Genomic DNA, 17,090 nt, shown 5'->3' with positions numbered 1-17,090 from the left:
ACAAAAGTCGCTACTATCTGAGCATTTATACATTGTGATTACTCCATTAAGGATTAGTTAGCCTTGTCTTTGATTATCATGGTATACACAGAGTATAGGGAGTTAAACCCAATTGTTATTTACCTTCAGCAGTGTGTATTTCACACTATTTAATCAAAGATGTGTTTCTTCTGCTTTTAGAACTATTGGGCCTTTCCCTAAAAATATTTAGACAGAAGTTTATATAAATATAGCTTATGAATTTATGCTTAAGAAATAAACACTATTTGGAGATAATTTGTATGTAAAAAAAATTTAAAAAAGAAAAGGAAAAAAACATTCTGTGATTATGTTGCATAAAGCTTAATTCTGTGAGCATCTATCATTACATTTGTACTCCCTTTTTTTTAGAAATTTCCTTGTAAAAAAGAATTTTATGAAATTTATTAATAAATGATTAGTTTTATTGATTCATCTATTTTTTGCCTATTTGCATTTGGTGTCTGCACAAATTTGTGGCAGAAATTGAGATATAATATGCTGAATTGAGGTGGCTATTAGTTTTGGACTATTTTGTTATGCATCTCAGAATAAAGCGATGCAAAAATAATTACCGTAATAATTATTCAGATTATAAGATGCATTTTTGCTCCCCCAAACTTTGGGGGAAAGTGGGGGATGCGTCTTATAATCCGAATGTGTGCTGTAGAGGAGGGGGGGGCAGCTCTGGAGTGGTGTCAGGGGGCTGGGGTAGGCTGGCTGCGGGATGCAAAGACAGTGGGAGGTCCTGTGTTCCCACTCAGGCTCATGTAATATTCACTGCACCCGCTGTCCATCACCTTGGTGCTGAAGCCGCGCCAAGTTGGTGGACAGGGGAGCAGCGCATATTGCATGTGCCTGCACTCTCCCCCCACTGCCCCATCACTATAGTCACCTTCAGATGATGGCTCCGTGCTCCCCCCTGGCTCTTCCTGTGTCAGTGCCAATAGGACCTGTGGTCACATAACTTCCAGTGTGCAGCACTGCGGTCATGTGATGGAAGGTCCTGCAGCTACAATGAAATACCTGTATGAGCAGCTCCTGGATGTCAGCACAGACACAGGAAGAGCCGTTGGGGGAGCTGGGAGCACGGAGCCATCATCGGAAGGTGAGTTAACTGTTTATTTTATCATGTGCGTGCTAGCAGCACGGGGGGCATATCCAGAATGGGATGAGGGGGCCATGTGCGTGCCAGCAGCACAGGGGGGGCATATCTAGGATGGGGTGGGGGGGCCATGTGCGTGCCAGCAGCACAGGGGGCATATCCAGGATGTGATGTGGGGTCCATGTGCGTACCAGCAGCACAGGGGGGCATATCCAGGATTGGATGGGGGGGCCAAGTGGGTGCCGGCAGCACAGTGGGGCATATCCAGGATGGGATGGTGGGGTCAAGTGTGTGCCAGCAGCAGAGGGGGGCATATCCAGGATGGGATGGGGGGCCATGTGCGTGCCAGCAGCACAGGGGGGCATATCCAGGATGGGATGGAAGGGTGTTATGAATGGGTCACCGAGGAGGATGGCAGGAACAGGCTAAGCCACCAGGAAACCAGAGAGGTTGGTAACTCAGGGATTGCAGACCCCTGATCCTAACACCACAACTAGCTGTAGCCATGGAGCGTTCCTACGATGCCCTAGACGCCTCGGCACAGCCGGAGAACTTACTAAGCCTAAAGCCAGAAAGATGAAATCTAAACTGCCCCGGAGCAGATCCCCAAAGGAATAGACAGCCCCCAAACATATATTGTCGATGAGACAAGTTGAGACACAAACATAGGCAGAAAACAAATGATGGGGCCCAAACTGTCTAGATAAGACAGGACAGAAAAGATACTGTCTGCAATCACGCAAAAACCCTAAAAATCCAACACATTTGATATACAAAAAACCTGAGGCCACACGACCTCACCCCCGCTAGATCAGCACTTTGGTGTGAACTGGAAGCAAAGCAAAATATACTAATATAACAGGGGACTGAACAAACTGGCACAAGCTATAACATATGGAGCGGGGCCCAGCGCTGCCCCCAGCAGGAAGTATGCTGAACCCTCGCAACAAAGCAGAAAGCAAAAAAAAGAAACAACCATATTAGCTGAAAAGGATTAGCAAAAGAATCACTTAACTGAACATGCAGATTAGGCAGGAGACTGAAGAGCTCAAAATGCACAAGGAGGAAATCACCAGCAACCACCAAGGGAGGCCTGCCCACTTATATGCTCCCAGCCAGCAATCCCAGATTCCCAATCACAGTCGTCAGGTGGCAAACTTCCATCAGACTGGCCAGCTCCACTACTCCCAGTAACCACTAGAGGGAGCTCCAGCTCAGAAGTCTGAGCAAGGGAATTCACAACAGGAGGGCCATGTGCGTGCCAGCAGCACAGGGGGGCATCTTTATGCTGATGACACACAACTATACACATCTTCCCCCGACCTCACCCCCGCTGTACTACAGAACGCCAGTGACTGTCCGCAGTCTCCAATATCATGTCCACTCTCTATCTGAAACTCAACCTTTCTAAAACTGAACTACTTCTGCTCCCGCCGTCTACTAACCTCCCTAAATCTGACATTTCCCTCTCCGTGGATGGTACCACAATAACACCCCGGCAGCAGGCACGCTGTCTGGGTGTTTTGTTTGACACCAATCTCTCCTTCACATCCCATATACAATCTCTTGCCCGCTCTTGCCGCTTACACCTAAAGAACATCTCTAGAATCCGCCCTTTTCTCACTATGGAAACAACAAAAACCCTCACTGTTGCATTGATCCACTCCCGCCTGGATTACTGCAATGCTCTATTAATTGGCCTCCCCGTCACTCGACTATCCCCCCTCCAGTCCATACTTAATGCAGCGGCCAGGATCGTCCATCTGGCTAATCGGTACTCGGACGCATCCGCTCTTCGCCAGTCCTTACATTGGCTGCCCATTCATTATAGGATCCAATTCAAAGTATTTGTTCTCACCCACAAAGCTCTCCACAGTGCAGCACCCCCTTACATTTCTTCCCTCATTTCTGGCTATCGGCCTAGCCGATCGATGTGCTCTGCAAACGACTTTTGACTAACCTCTGCACTAATCCGTACCTCCCACTCCCGACTCCAAGACTTCTCCCGTGCTGCTCCTATCCTCTGGAATGCTCTACCCCAAGAAATCAGGACTATCCACAATTTGCATAGTTTTAGGCGCTCCCTCAAAACACACTTGTTCAGAGCGGCCTATCACGTTCACTGATCAAAGTAATTCTCTGTGTAAGTGTGCTTGTGTAGCCCATTCACTATCTCCATCCATCCTTCACTCCCTCAAGATGGCTGGACCTTCATTGTAAATACACAATTGTAAATACACACCTGTACTTTGTATCTCCCCCACCTCATTGTAGATTCTAAGCTCTCACGAGCAGGGTCATCTCATTTCGTCTTATTTTGCTTCAATTATTGTATTGTTAACGTTGTTACTTATGACTTGTGTTTTGAAACTGTTAAACTGTAAAGCGCTGCGGAATATGTTGGCGCTATATAAATAAAGATTATTATTATATCCAGGAAGGGATGGGGGGGCCATGTGCGTGCCAGCAGCACAGGGGGGCATATCCAGGATGGGATGGGGGGGCCATGTGCATGCCAGCAGCACAGGGTGGCATATCCAGGATGGGATAGGGGGGCCAAGTGGGTGCCCGCAGCACAGGGGGGCATATCCAGGATGTGATGTAGGGGCCATGTGCGTGCCAGCAGCACAGGGGAGCAAACCCAGGATGGGATAGGGGGGCCATGTGCATGCCAGCAGCACAGGGGGGCATATCCAGGATGTGATGTGGGGGCCATGTGTGTGCCAGCAGCACAGGGGGGCATATCCAGGATGGAATGGCGGGCCATGTGCGTGCCATCAGCACAGGGGGGCATATCCAGGATGTGATGTGGGGGCCAGGTGCGTGCCAGCAGCACAGGGGGGCATATCCAGGATGTGATTTGGGGGCCATGTGCGTGCCAGCACAGGGGGACATATCCAGGATGGGATGGGGGGCCATGTACGTGCCAGCAGCACAGGGGGGCATATCCAGGATGGGATGGGGGAGCCATGTGCATGCCAGCAGCACAGGGGGGCATATCCAAGATGTGATGTGGGGGCCATGTGCGTGCCAGCAGCACAGGGGAGCATATCCAGGATGGGATGTGGGGGCCATGTGCGTGCCAGCAGCACAGGGGAGCATATCCAGGATGGGATGGGGGGTCATGTGCGTACCAGCACAGGGGGACATATCCAGGATGGGATGGGGGGGCCATGTGCGTGCCAGCAACACAGGGGAGCAAACCCAGGATGGTATAGGGGGGCCATGTGCGTGCCAGCAGCACAGGGGGGCATATCCAGGATGGGATGGGGGAGCCATGTGCATGCCAGCAGCACAGGGGGGCATATCCAGGATGGGATGGGGGAGCCATGTGCATGCCAGCAGCACAGGGGGGCAATGTGCCAGCAGCACAGTGGGGCAATGTGCCAGCAGCACAGGGCGGCAATGTGCCAGCAGCACAGGGCGGCAATGTGCCAGCAGCACAGGGCGGCAATGTGCCAGCAGCACAGGGCGGCAATGTGCCAGCACAAGGGGGCAATGTGCCAGGATGGGGGTTTACTAGATACCAGGATGAAGGACATATATATGATTTGTAAGACAGACAGTGGCATTATAAGACAGACCCCAATTTAACATTAAAAAAAAATTCTCTTTTTCTTCAACAAATTTGGGGGTGCGTCTTATAATCAGATGCGTCTTATAAAGCGAAAAAGACGTATATTTTCTATAAAATGATTTTTGTGTAAAAGTGCCAAAGCATAAAAAACAATATAACTTTGGTATCACTGTAACCGTACACACCCGAAGAATAAAGCTGCTTTATCAATTTTACCACACGCGGAATGGTATAGATATATAAAAAAAAGAAAAAAATCCCGAATTGCTGTTTTTCTTGTTCATTCTACCTTCCAAAAATCGGAATAGAAAGCGATAAAAATATTTCGTGTCCAAAAATGGTACCAATAAAAACTGTCACATGACTGTCGGACGAATTATTGAAAAATAAAAGCTGTATATGGCGATGCAAAAACTAGTTTTTGCAATGAAAGCATCTTTTACTGTGTGACAGCATCTAAACATAAGAAACCCAATATAAATCAAATCTGGTATCGCTGTAATAGCATGGACCTGAAGAATAAAGTCGTTTAATCACATGGAACAGCGTAAAAATAAATAAAACCAATTCTTCACCTGCTGTTGATTTGTTCATTCTGCCTCGGCTCACATTTATCATGCACTCTGCGCTGAACGCTTACACTGAGTTTCTATGCAAATCTCTGAGATACGCGATTCAAACGGAACCCCTGGCAGATCATTCCCTATAATGAGGCAGAAACGTAAAGGAACACACCAACAATATAAAATATAAATCGAAAATATAAAAATAAATCTATAATAGATTAGCAATGTGTTCCTTTAAAGTTGAATGGCAGACCATCCGGTATCAATGAGAAAAGAAAACTACCATGTGATGTACACGAACCACAAATTAATAATTGTGTAAATATAAATAGGAAAAATCCAAAAAATATATATGAAAAAGATAATGTTTATTATTATGGATTCAGGCACAATATACAACAAAATATAAAAGACAAATAAAATAATAATAAAATTTGGCACAAAAGACACCTCAATGTACTAGTAATTACATGCTTAGATATTATTACCACTGCAACGGAAAATATATCATATGGTAGGGAACAAAATTGTATAGTAATCCCCAATAGAGCAGCAGAAAAAATACATACATATGTATAAATATACGTGTGTGAAAATAAATAGAAAAAAATTAATATAAAAATGTTTTAAAAAGGTGCACAATAAAAGAATATCAAATATAAAACACTGTACAACAATTGTCATAATATATATGGTATTAGTATGAGTCGATAATAAAATAAAAATGTGAAAAATATGATATAATCCTGCTGAAATAACTGGGTAAACAAAATTTGTTCACCAATATGCAATACCAATATGTACACTATAATGAGGCAGGTGGAGGCACTGTGAACGCCATAGGACCTGTGATCCGACGCTGTCCATCTTTTTAGGTGAGTTTAAAGCGCGGTCGACTGCAGTTTAGTGCAGGACAATGCAGAACATTTGCCAAATGTGATTCAGCTGGAACCCCCGATGGAAGATTCCCCACAATGAGGAAGATGGAGGCACTGTGAATGCCTATGATCTGGTAGTGCCCATCCTTTAGGTGTGCACAAAAGCGCAGTCTGTCACAGTTTTGTGCTCTTCTGAAAAGAAGGACACTACTAAACAGAGGCCAGATGGAGTGCAGAGTAACTCTGCTGCCTCATTATAGTGAATGGATCGGGAGTTTCATCTGTCATGTCACTCAGAGATTTAGATGGAAACCCCAAAGTAAGTGCTCAGCGCAGAGCGCCGGATAAATGTGCTTTTAAATGTTATGTAAAATGTTCCCAATAAAAGGTTCCACTCAATCCACAAAGAAAGCCCCCACTCGGGTCCGTTATCTGTTAACGGAAATATGGGGGGCTCCCAATATTGAGCAGTTTTAATTTCACGTCTCAACATTATAAACTTCTGTGAAGGACCTGGAGTTTCAAGGTGCTAACCACATCTGGATAAGTTCCCTGAGAGGTCTAGTTTCCAAAATGGTGTCACTTGTGGAGGGCGAGGAGGGTATCACTATTTATGCACATCAGGGGCTCTCCAAACGAGACATGGTGTCCGCTAAATATTCCAGCAAAAAGTGAAATAGCGCTCCTTCCCTTCCAAGCCCTGCAGTGCACCCAAACAGTAGTTTTCCTCTATATATTGGGTATCGGCATACTCATGAGAAATTGCAAAACAAATTGTATAGTCCATTTTCTCCTGTTACCCTTGTGAAAGAGATAAAAAATGGGTCTACGGGAAATTCCTTTATGATAAAAAGTTAAATGTTCATTTATTTCCTTCCACATTCCATTAATTCCCGTGAAGCACCTGAAGGGTTAATAAACTTCTTGAATGTGGTTTTGAGCACATTGAGGGGTACAGTTTTTAGACTGGTGTCACTTTTGGGTATTTTCTTTCATATAGGCCTCTCAAAGTCACTTCAAGTGTGATCCCTAAAAAAATGGTTTTGTAAACTTTGCAACAAGTAGAATAACATTTGCTACATGTCTACTAACAGTTCTGTGTGACATGACTCCGATTTAAGGGCATTAAAATTGCAAAATTTTTGCCAAATTTCTGATTATTTTCACAAATGAACCCAAGTCATATCAAAGAAATGTTACCACAATCATGAAGTACAATAGGTCACAAAAAAAAACAAAAACACACAATATCAGGATCAGTTAGATCCACTGAAGCGTTCCAGAGTTATGACCTCAAAGTGACAGTGGTCAGAATTGAAAAAAAGTGTCCTGGTCAGGAAAGTTAAAAACAAGCTTCGGGGTCAACAGATTAAGGGTATACAAAACCCTGCTGTTATGTTTGGTCAAAAACGACCGATTTTGAACTTTAATATTTTTTAAAATATTCAAGATGCGGTTCTGAAACTTGTGGTTGATTGACTTTTCCTCATTTGAGGGGTTCTTACTATGGGTACTTTTTTTGTTGTTTACTTTTTGCTCCACAATTTTTTATACACTCGTACTGTTCGGTCAAAAATGAACAATAGCCTTTTATAGTGATCTCCAGCCATTTTATGAGTAAAATAAAGGAGCTATTAATCTCATTTTGGACTATATATTACATCTACTACTATTTATCAATTTATTTAGGTCCTTTTGGTCCATGCCGATTTACACATACATACATTTTCTCATGACAATACTGCTGATGGATTACCTTCCAGTATAGTTATGTGCCAAATATTTTTACCCTGCTGTTCATGTAAAATAGTTCAATTCAGTTCTCAACATTTCATATTGTAAATGAACATATTCTCTTTTTTTACTTGTGTTCCCTGATCTAATTTCTGTGAAATGCTGACCTGAAAGAGTACTAATAAATTCTGTCTGAAAAGTGTGTTTACTTTACTCTGAGCTCTAAAGCTGGAGTCACACATAGCGACTCACCAGCGATCCCGACAACGATATCAACGTGTCAGGATCGCTGGTGAGTCGCTATGTGATCGCTGGTGAGCTGTCACACAGCCAGCTTCACTAGCGATCAGCACACTTAAATTAACACTTAAATTAGTTAAAAATCAAGACTTTATTAGGTCCGGTCAAAAATGACCGGAACATAACAAGTGTATAGTGGTAACGAACAGAATAGCAGGGTTAAGTTTAAAAATTGCAATTTTTCAAAATGTTCTGAAAATTTTAAATATTTTCATGAATAAAGACAAAACATAATCTAAATTTACCAGTAACAACAGGTACAATGATCTACGAAAAGAAAATCACAATCTCAGAATCACTGGCATTACAAAAAGTGCCGTGTCAGACTCGAAAAATGGAGCTGTCAGAAGGTTAATACAGATTACCACGAGACAGGGTTAAGAAACATGGAACGGTAATGTGCAGTACATACCAATGGGTGACAGAGCAGGGTCATCATTGCAGACAGCGTCCTCCCCTCACTTTTCCCTTCTGCATAGCAATTATAGGAAATACTGATTAGTCAAGAGTGATAAAATAATGTATAACATGTATGTGTGTGATATATTTACGCAAGTATAATTTGTTTCTCACTGCTCAGCATAAAAGGACTACAACCCCTTCAAAAAGTAGGATTTTAACTAATAACTCACTGACCACAAGAACAGTTTCTAAAATGGTGACAAGAGGGCGTTTCACACTTTCGGACCCATAGCAAGAAAGGTTAATATTATAACTTTCATTACAAAATCTTCAATTTTACTCAAATTAGTTGATGCAAAAATGACTACACCCTACATCAAAACTACTACAACCCCTGGCAAAAATTATGGAATCAGCGGCCTTGGAGAATGTTCATTCAGTTGTTTAACTTTGTAGAAAAAAATATATAATTATAATCCGAAAAATACGGTAATTATTTATCTTATTGTATAGGGAAGTTTTGCGTTTAATGGAATTAATAAGTTAGTGACATATTGTAACATCTATCTTTTTCTATACTTCCAGAAAGACCTTTTTAGAGCCTGGATATAGAACTTGTCTCTTCAGAATTCCCCCACAGGTGTTTCAGGTAGGTTCACATAGTGACAGAGGTACAGTGGGGCAAACATACTGAAAGGGGGGGTGTGGAGCCAACACATTTTGTGCCATATGGTCGCTTTGAGGACCATTTAAATGTATGAGGGGGGGAGCTGTTTGGCATCTTGGGGCAACTTTGGGGAATCATACTGTGTGTATGGGGAGGACTGTGGGGGTATCGGAAAATGTGTAGGGTGAGCAGTGGAGTCAAACCAACTTCTCCACCATTACAGATCGACTCTCCACTCTACTCTCAAGATGACGTCTCACTACCTGTGCACTTGACCCAATCCCATCCCACTTCATCCCATACCTCACCAGTCTTCCTCCCAACCCTAACCCATCTCTTCAACCTATCACTAACAACTGGCGTTTTCCCCTCAAGCTTTAAACATGCCTCAATCACACCTATCCTCAAAAAGCCCTCTCTTGACCCATCCTCTGTATCTAGCTATCGCCCTATATCACTTCTCCCCTATGCCTCAAAACTACTGGAACAACACGTCCATCTTGAACTATCCTCCCACCTCTCTTCTTGCTCCCTCCTTGACCACTTGCAATCCGGCTTCCGGCCACACCACTCCACTGAAACTGCCCTAACTAAGGTTACCAATGACCTACTAGCTGCCAAGGCCAAGCGACACTACTCTGTCCTCCTCCTCCTGGACCTGTCCTCTGCCTTTGACACAGTGGACCATTCCCTATTACTACAGACCCTCTCATCTCTTGGTATCACAGACTTGGCCCTATCTTGGATTGCGTCATACCTAGCAGACCGGACATTCAGCGTCTCCCAATCGCACACCATCTCCTCACCGCGCCCCCTATCCGTCGGAGTCCCGCAAGGTTCAGTCGTAGGGCCCCTGCTCTTCTCCGTTTACACCTTCGGCCTCGTACAGATCATAGAATCTCATGGCTTTCAGTATCATCTCTATGCTGATGACACACAGATCTACATCTCTGGACCAGATATCACCTCCCTACTAAACAGAATCCCTCAATGTCTGTCTGCTATTTCATCCTTCTTCTCCGCTAGATTTCTAAAACTTAATATGGACAAAACAGAATTAATCATCTTTCGCCCATCTCACGTGACCCCCTCTCCAGTCCCACAAGCTCGCTGCCGCGGGGTTATCCTTGACACTGATCTCTCTTTGAAACCACATATCCAAGCCCTTTCCGCTTCCTGCCGACTTCAACTCAAAAATATTTCACGGATCCGTACATTCCTCAACCAAGAATCTGCAAAAACCCTAGTCCATACCCTCATCATCTCCCGCCTTGACTACTGCAACCTTCTGCTTTGTGACCTCCCCTCTAACACTCTCGCAACCCTCCAATCTATTCTTAACTCTGCTGCCCGACTAATCCACCTGTCCCCCCGCTATTCCCCGGCATCTCCCCTCTGTCAATCCCTGCACTGGCTCCCCATTACCCAAAGACTCCAGTTCAAAACCCTAAACATGACATACAAAGCCATCCACAATTTGAGTCCTCCGTACATCTGTGACCTAGTCTCCCGGTACTTACCTGCACGAAACCTCCGATCCTCACAAGATCTCCTTCTGCACTCCCCTCTTATCTCCTCTTCCCACAATCGCATACAAGATTTCACCCGCGCATTCCCTCTACTCTGGAACTCTCTACCACAACATATCAGACTCTCGCCTACCATGGAAACCTTCAAAAAGAACTTGAAGACCTACCTCTTCTGACAAGCCTACAACTTGCAGTAACCACCGATCCACCAAACCGCTGCACGACCAGCTCTACCCTCGCCTACTGTATCCTCACCCATCCCGTTGTAGATTGTGAGCCCTTGCGGGAAGGGTCCTCTCTCATCTTGTACCAGTCGTGACTTGTATTGTTTAAGATTACTGTACTTGTATGTATTATGTATACCCCTCCTCACATGTAAAGCGCCATGGAATAAATGGCGCTATAATAATAAATAATAATAATCATGCTGTAAAAGGCATCATACCATGTATATGGTGGCTGTGATGACAATTATACTGTACGTGGGAGGGAGCGTTGGGGCATTGGACATTATAAAAATCAATAAATTATATGGCTTTGATTGGCTGCTCCTAGTAAGGCCTGTTTCACACTTCCGTTTGTCACCATCAGTCAAAATCTGCCGTTTTGCAAAAAAACGGATCCGCCATTTTGCTTGGCGGATCCGTTTTTTTCTCCATTGAGTTGCATTACCGGCGGACCTTGACGGATGGTCATCCGTTTTTTTGCGGATCCGCCAAATTTTTGCCGTCCGCTGAGATCATCGAACGGAGCCTGTAATGTTTTTTTGCCCTGCAGATCCGCATTTTCTCTTTTTAACCCTGAATCTTTTCTGGCTGCTGGAAGAAAATTCTCACTCTCTCTCCTTCCCCAGGCGCGGTTCCTTTAAATTTTTACCTTCGGCGGATCCGTACATCCGCCAATCCGCTCACCCCCGTTTCTGTCAGTCCGCCAGCGGATCCGTTTTACGCTATTTTGACTGACAGAAAAAACTGAAGTGTGAAACAGGCCTAAGAGCACGTTACAATAAGCTCTATTAAGAGTGGCAATTGAGCAACATATTTCATTCTGATCAGTAGTAAGCAGTAAAAAAAAATCTAATAAACTTTGCTTAATATTTCTACTAATATTCTTAAATTCAGTATGTCAGTTTAGCCCTGCACAACAGTCACAGTCTCTCATGTGAGCCTTTGAGAAAACTAAATTGCCAACCCCTATCCATGCCTTCTCTGTCATCAGGTTGTTGCTATGTGATCTGAGGACATCAGGAGATAGAGAATGAAACACAGAATTCAGAGATGTGATACTCGTCAAAGTGCGTATTGTTATTTACTAACTATGAAGGATTTATCACGAGGAGATTAACATTGCCGGACCGCACTAGTCCACCAACGCCCAATTCTGTGAAGGAGCTCACTATGGCCTTTGTACATACAGAGCCTGGTGTGGGTGGGGTTAGCTTTCTCAGCTCTGCTTTATTCTGAATCCAAAAGCTCTGTGTCAGAATGGCTGCACCAAGTAAACTAAGTGATACATGGTTGGATTCAGCTTCTCTTTGGCTACATTATGCTGCTCTCAAATGAGGTAGTAAAAACCTGCTGACAGATTACCTTTAAGATTTTATTGCTGATGTCAATCCATTGTTTATGTGTACCCTTTATAAAACCTGTAAAATGTTTGGAACAAATAAAATATAAAGTCACATTTCATCATACCTTCTGAAATTTCATTAAATGTTTGTCTTCTTGCATTTATATGATCTAAAGACGGTCCACTGGCGCTACAGATTTAAAAAGGAAAAAAAAACACATTACTAGATACACGTAAGAAATATTAACTACTATTAACCTGTGACGTGAAACCCAATTGCTACTGGGAGAAATAAAGATAATTTCCTCCTGGCAGCGAGGGTCTAAGTGCCGGTACTAGGCAGGTTCACAACACTTTTATTCTGCAGATTAACCCCATAGGAAATTTAGATTGTGAGTCCCATCGGAGAAAGTGTCAATAATGTCTGTAAAGCGATGTGGAAATAATAGCGCTATATAAATGAGTAAAAAATTTTAAAAAATGCTATTAACCTGCAGATATTCATTTAACAACAAAGGCTCCCTTTACAGAAAAAAAAACCCACCAAGAAGCATTCTGACCATAGGGACAACAACCACAGACCAAGGTTCAGGAAGAACTAAATAAAGGACAATATAATAGATGTCACCAGCAGTAGTGCATGAAGGATGGTGAAATTTGGAGACAGATTCACTTTGACCACTCAAATATACAAACATGAAACAAAGACAATTTTACATCCAGAACTTTTGGATATATGAGAAAAGAGGACAGCCTCTTGCATAATAAGTTATAAAAAGAAAAAGTAACAGCAGTGAAGGGGTTCCCTATAAAGGGATGCTCACATACAGCACCAACAAAAAGTTTAAACGCAACTGTGCATGCAATAATTTCCCTTTATTTTATTGGAGTCTGCTCATTGTAGATTCAGAAATGCCTACCATATATATACCCGAGTATAAGCCAAGTTTTTCACTACATTTTTTTGTGCTGTAAACGTCCCCCCTCGGTTTATACTCAAATCACACTCCCAGAAGATGGAGGGGGAGCGGCAGAGGCGGACCCGGCAGCTGTGGCTAAGGCTATGTGCACACGCTGCGGATTCACCCGCGGATTTGTATCTGCAGATCCGCAGGTAAAACTGCAGGTAAAATGACCTGCGATTTTACCTGTGGATTGGCCTGCGGTTTTCCCCTGCGGTTTGCCACCTGGACAATAGAATAGGTGACAAACCGCAGCGGAATACGCAGAAAGAATTGACATGTCAATTCTTTCTGCGGATTCAAAACCGCAGCTTTTCCGCAGTTGAAAATCCGCAGCATGTGCACAGCAGAATGTAAATCACATAGACATACATTGTACTGTACACTGTCTGCAGAACTGCTACAGATCCGCAGTGGCCAAATCCGGAGCGGATCCGCAGCAGAATCCGCAGCGTGTGCACATAGCCTAACTCCTGTGTCCGCTACTAAAGAGAAATGAATATTCACTGCGCTGTAATAGCGCGCACAGTGTCAGACGCCGATTTCCAGCAGCGGTCGGGTGGTCACGTGTGCCCGCTACTTAAGAGAAATTAATATTCACCTCTCTCCACTCACATAGGTATGGAGAGAGGTGAATATTAATTCCATTAAGTAGCGGGGACAAGTGACCGCACAGTGGATGTGGCTGACACTGTGCGTGCTACTTAATAGCAATGAATACTCACTGCTCTCCAAGCACATAGTCCCGGCATGGAGAGCAGTGAGTATTCCAGCAGCTGCGCTCTGCTTGACATATGCGGTTTTTGTAAAGTTTAGATACATACGAGATAGACATTTGTGAGATTAATTAGTGCCTTGCGTACTTGTATTAAGCAAATGAATGAATAATTTAACCCCTTCATGGCGGGAGCTTTTTTCGATTTTGCGTTTTCATTTTTCGCTCCCTTTCTTTCCAGAGCCATAACTTTTTTATTCTTCCATCAATATGGCCATGTGAGGGCTTATTTTTTGCGGGACGAGTTGTACTTTTGAACGACATCATTGGTTTTAGCATGTCGTGTACTTGAAAACAGGAAAAAAAATTCCAAGTGTGGTGAAATTGCAAAAAAAGTGCAATCCCACACTTGTTTTTTGTTTGGCTTTTTTGCTAGGTTCACTAAATGCTAAAACCGACCTGCCATTATGAATCTCCACGTCATTACGAGTTCATAGACACCAAACATGTCTATGTTATCTTTTATCTAACTTGTGAAAAAAAAATTCCAAAGTTTGGTAAAAAAAGAAAAAAAATATTGTGCCATTTTCCGATACCCATAGCATCTCCATTTTTCGTGATCTAGGTTTGGGTGAGGGCTTATTTTTTGCGTGCCGAGCTGTTTTTAAGGATACAATTTATGTGCACATACAATCTTTCGCCCGTAATTTTATTTTAGTGCAATGTCGCGGCGACAAAAAAAACGTAATTCTGGCGTTTCAAAATGTTTTCCCGCTACGCCATTTAGCGATGGGGTTAATCCTTTTTTTTATTGACAGATCGGGCGATTCTGAACACGGCGATACCTAATGTCTAGTGATGAGCGAGTATACCCGTTTGCTCGAGTGTCTTCCGAGTATTTTGGCGTGCTCAGAGATGTAGTTTCTGCGGCCGTAGCAGCATGATTTGCAACTGCTAGACAGGCTGATTACATATCATGCAGTTGAGGCGACAAAACAATCTCCGAGCGGGTCATTCCATGTCAAGTGAACCAATGATTTTTACCTCTATATTTTTAATTCTTTTGAGATTTTGTTATTTGGTAATAGTGTGTCAGAGAATGCAAAATGTGAAGGAAAAAAAAATTCTAGATTTTTTTTTTAAATTTTTGATTGATTTTCAAAGTTCAGAAAAAGTGCGAATTTCGGTGTTGCCTGCCTTAACATTTCTCCTCATAACTCAGGCTAGAAAAAAGATAGACAAACAAATAGACAAACAAAATAAACGCCAGTCTACCCAGAACTGTACAGGCTTTGACCAGATATGTCACAAGAGTATCTTTGTTAATATTTTAACCATGCGAATGCAAACGCAAAAGTTTAAAACACATTTCTGAAAAAAATGTTTAATTTAGAAATATCAAAAACTGCACATGTACCTGCTATGCTCCTAGCCACATCTGTACCAAAATTCAAGTTGGGATCATGATGGGATCATATTTTAAAAAATTAAACTATACAGTGTCAATTCCAAAATCTGGAATTCAGATCTGTTCAGCCTGTGGTCTAGAAGTGTGGGGTCTATATTTACCAAATAATCCATGATTTTTAGATATTACTGTATTTTTTATTATGTTACAGCTTAGAAGCAGGAGAGGACAGAGAATGCTTTGATAGGGCTCAACCTGAGAATGAACAGGGGTAGACAGTGAATGCAGAGTAAATGACAGGCCAGCAGCTCTGTCAGTCATGTTGAGTATCTGCCCACTGCAGAGTCAGGAAGTAAGACAGAGCTTTCATGTCCTGACATGTTCACTCTTGAACAAACAATAGTCTCTACGGCATCAAGGGAGTCTGTGTGCTACAATATTGGTGAGTGTGTTTAAAGTTTGAGTAAACTTATATTAATAGTTTAATGCTTTTCTTATTAAGGGCCAATACACACACAGCGCTATTCTGAGTGATCATCGTTCAGAAAAATGCCCCTCATTGATTTCAATGGGGTTAACACATGCAGTGTTTTTTGAAACACAGAGTGAGTAAATCACTGCTTGCACTACTTTTTGATCTGCAATAAACGCATTTATCACTATTTATATAAAAAGCTGCCATCGTTTTCACTAGCAATTAAAAAGACTAATGCAGATATAGTGAAAACAAGGTAGAAAAATGTGCCAAAACCGCAGCGTTTATCCGCAGACAGAAAAAGCTGTGTGTGCATTAGCCCTAATACTCACTTTATAGTAACAGTTATATCTCAAGTGTACTGTAAATCTTTATTTTTATTACCCATCTTCCTTACATAATATTAACTGTATTTTTTCTCACACAGCAATGGCTGCTACTTCTCAAAGAACAGCATTTTATAATATATGCTGTTGCAATCCTTTTGAAAAAACTGGACACAAAACAAGAAAAAAATCTTAGGCCGGTACAAGATTGGATGTTTCATATAAATCCATCAATCAATGCAGGCATGAAAATGTGTGACAGTTGTAGAAAGCAACTTGCAAAAGAGAAAAATGCTCAGCAGGCAGGAAATTTCGAAGAACCTGTAACTTCCAACACAGAGGATTTTATCAATCCTGATTTAACAATAGAGTATTTGAATAAATCACTTTCTAACATTGAAGAATCACTCATTGCAAAAAAAAAGAATCCATTATCCAGGTTATTGCAAAAAAAATTAGAAAAAGTTACAAAAAAATTGACCCTTGAGCTGGCAGGTGAAACAGTAGAAGGTGAAGGAAAAATGACACTGATTCAGAGATCATTCTGCAGCTTAAAGATAAATTTAAATCCACCCACAGCAGAAGTGAACAGTTCATGATACTGACTACACTACCGAAGAGTTGGACATGCAAAAGAATAGAAAATGAATTTAACGTTAGCAATAGAATGCCTAGAAAAGCCAAATCTCTAGTTGAACAAAAAGGTTTCATGTCTTGTCCTGATCCTAAACCAGGCAAAACATTAGATGAAGCTATAGTGGGTAAAGTGAAAGATTTTTACAATAGTGATGAAGTGAGCCAAATTATGCCTGGCAAGAAAGATTGTGTGTCTATAAAAGTGAACGGTAAGAAAACTTCT

The 17,090-nt window shown here is 42.5% G+C and overlaps 1 long non-coding RNA gene across 2 annotated transcripts in view; it reads right to left on the bottom strand.

The window, feature by feature from the left end:
* LOC141089352 (uncharacterized) overlaps window positions 1-17,090 on the bottom strand; it is a 66,497-nt gene that overhangs the window by 11,403 nt on the left and 38,004 nt on the right. For both annotated transcript variants that reach the window (XR_012232256.1, XR_012232255.1), the window contains exons 2-3: window positions 12,471-12,535; window positions 8,591-8,649 (exon numbers count right to left, since the gene is read on the bottom strand). This is a non-coding gene — a long non-coding RNA (uncharacterized lncRNA). The remainder of the gene's footprint in view (window positions 1-8,590; window positions 8,650-12,470; window positions 12,536-17,090) is intronic.

Source organism: Dendrobates tinctorius, unplaced genomic scaffold (genome assembly GCF_039654945.1).
Source record: "Dendrobates tinctorius isolate UK_male_01 unplaced genomic scaffold, ASM3965494v1 ptg000046l, whole genome shotgun sequence".
Taxonomy (NCBI): Eukaryota; Metazoa; Chordata; class Amphibia; order Anura; family Dendrobatidae; genus Dendrobates; species Dendrobates tinctorius.
This window is presented reverse-complemented; position numbering and strand designations above follow the sequence as displayed.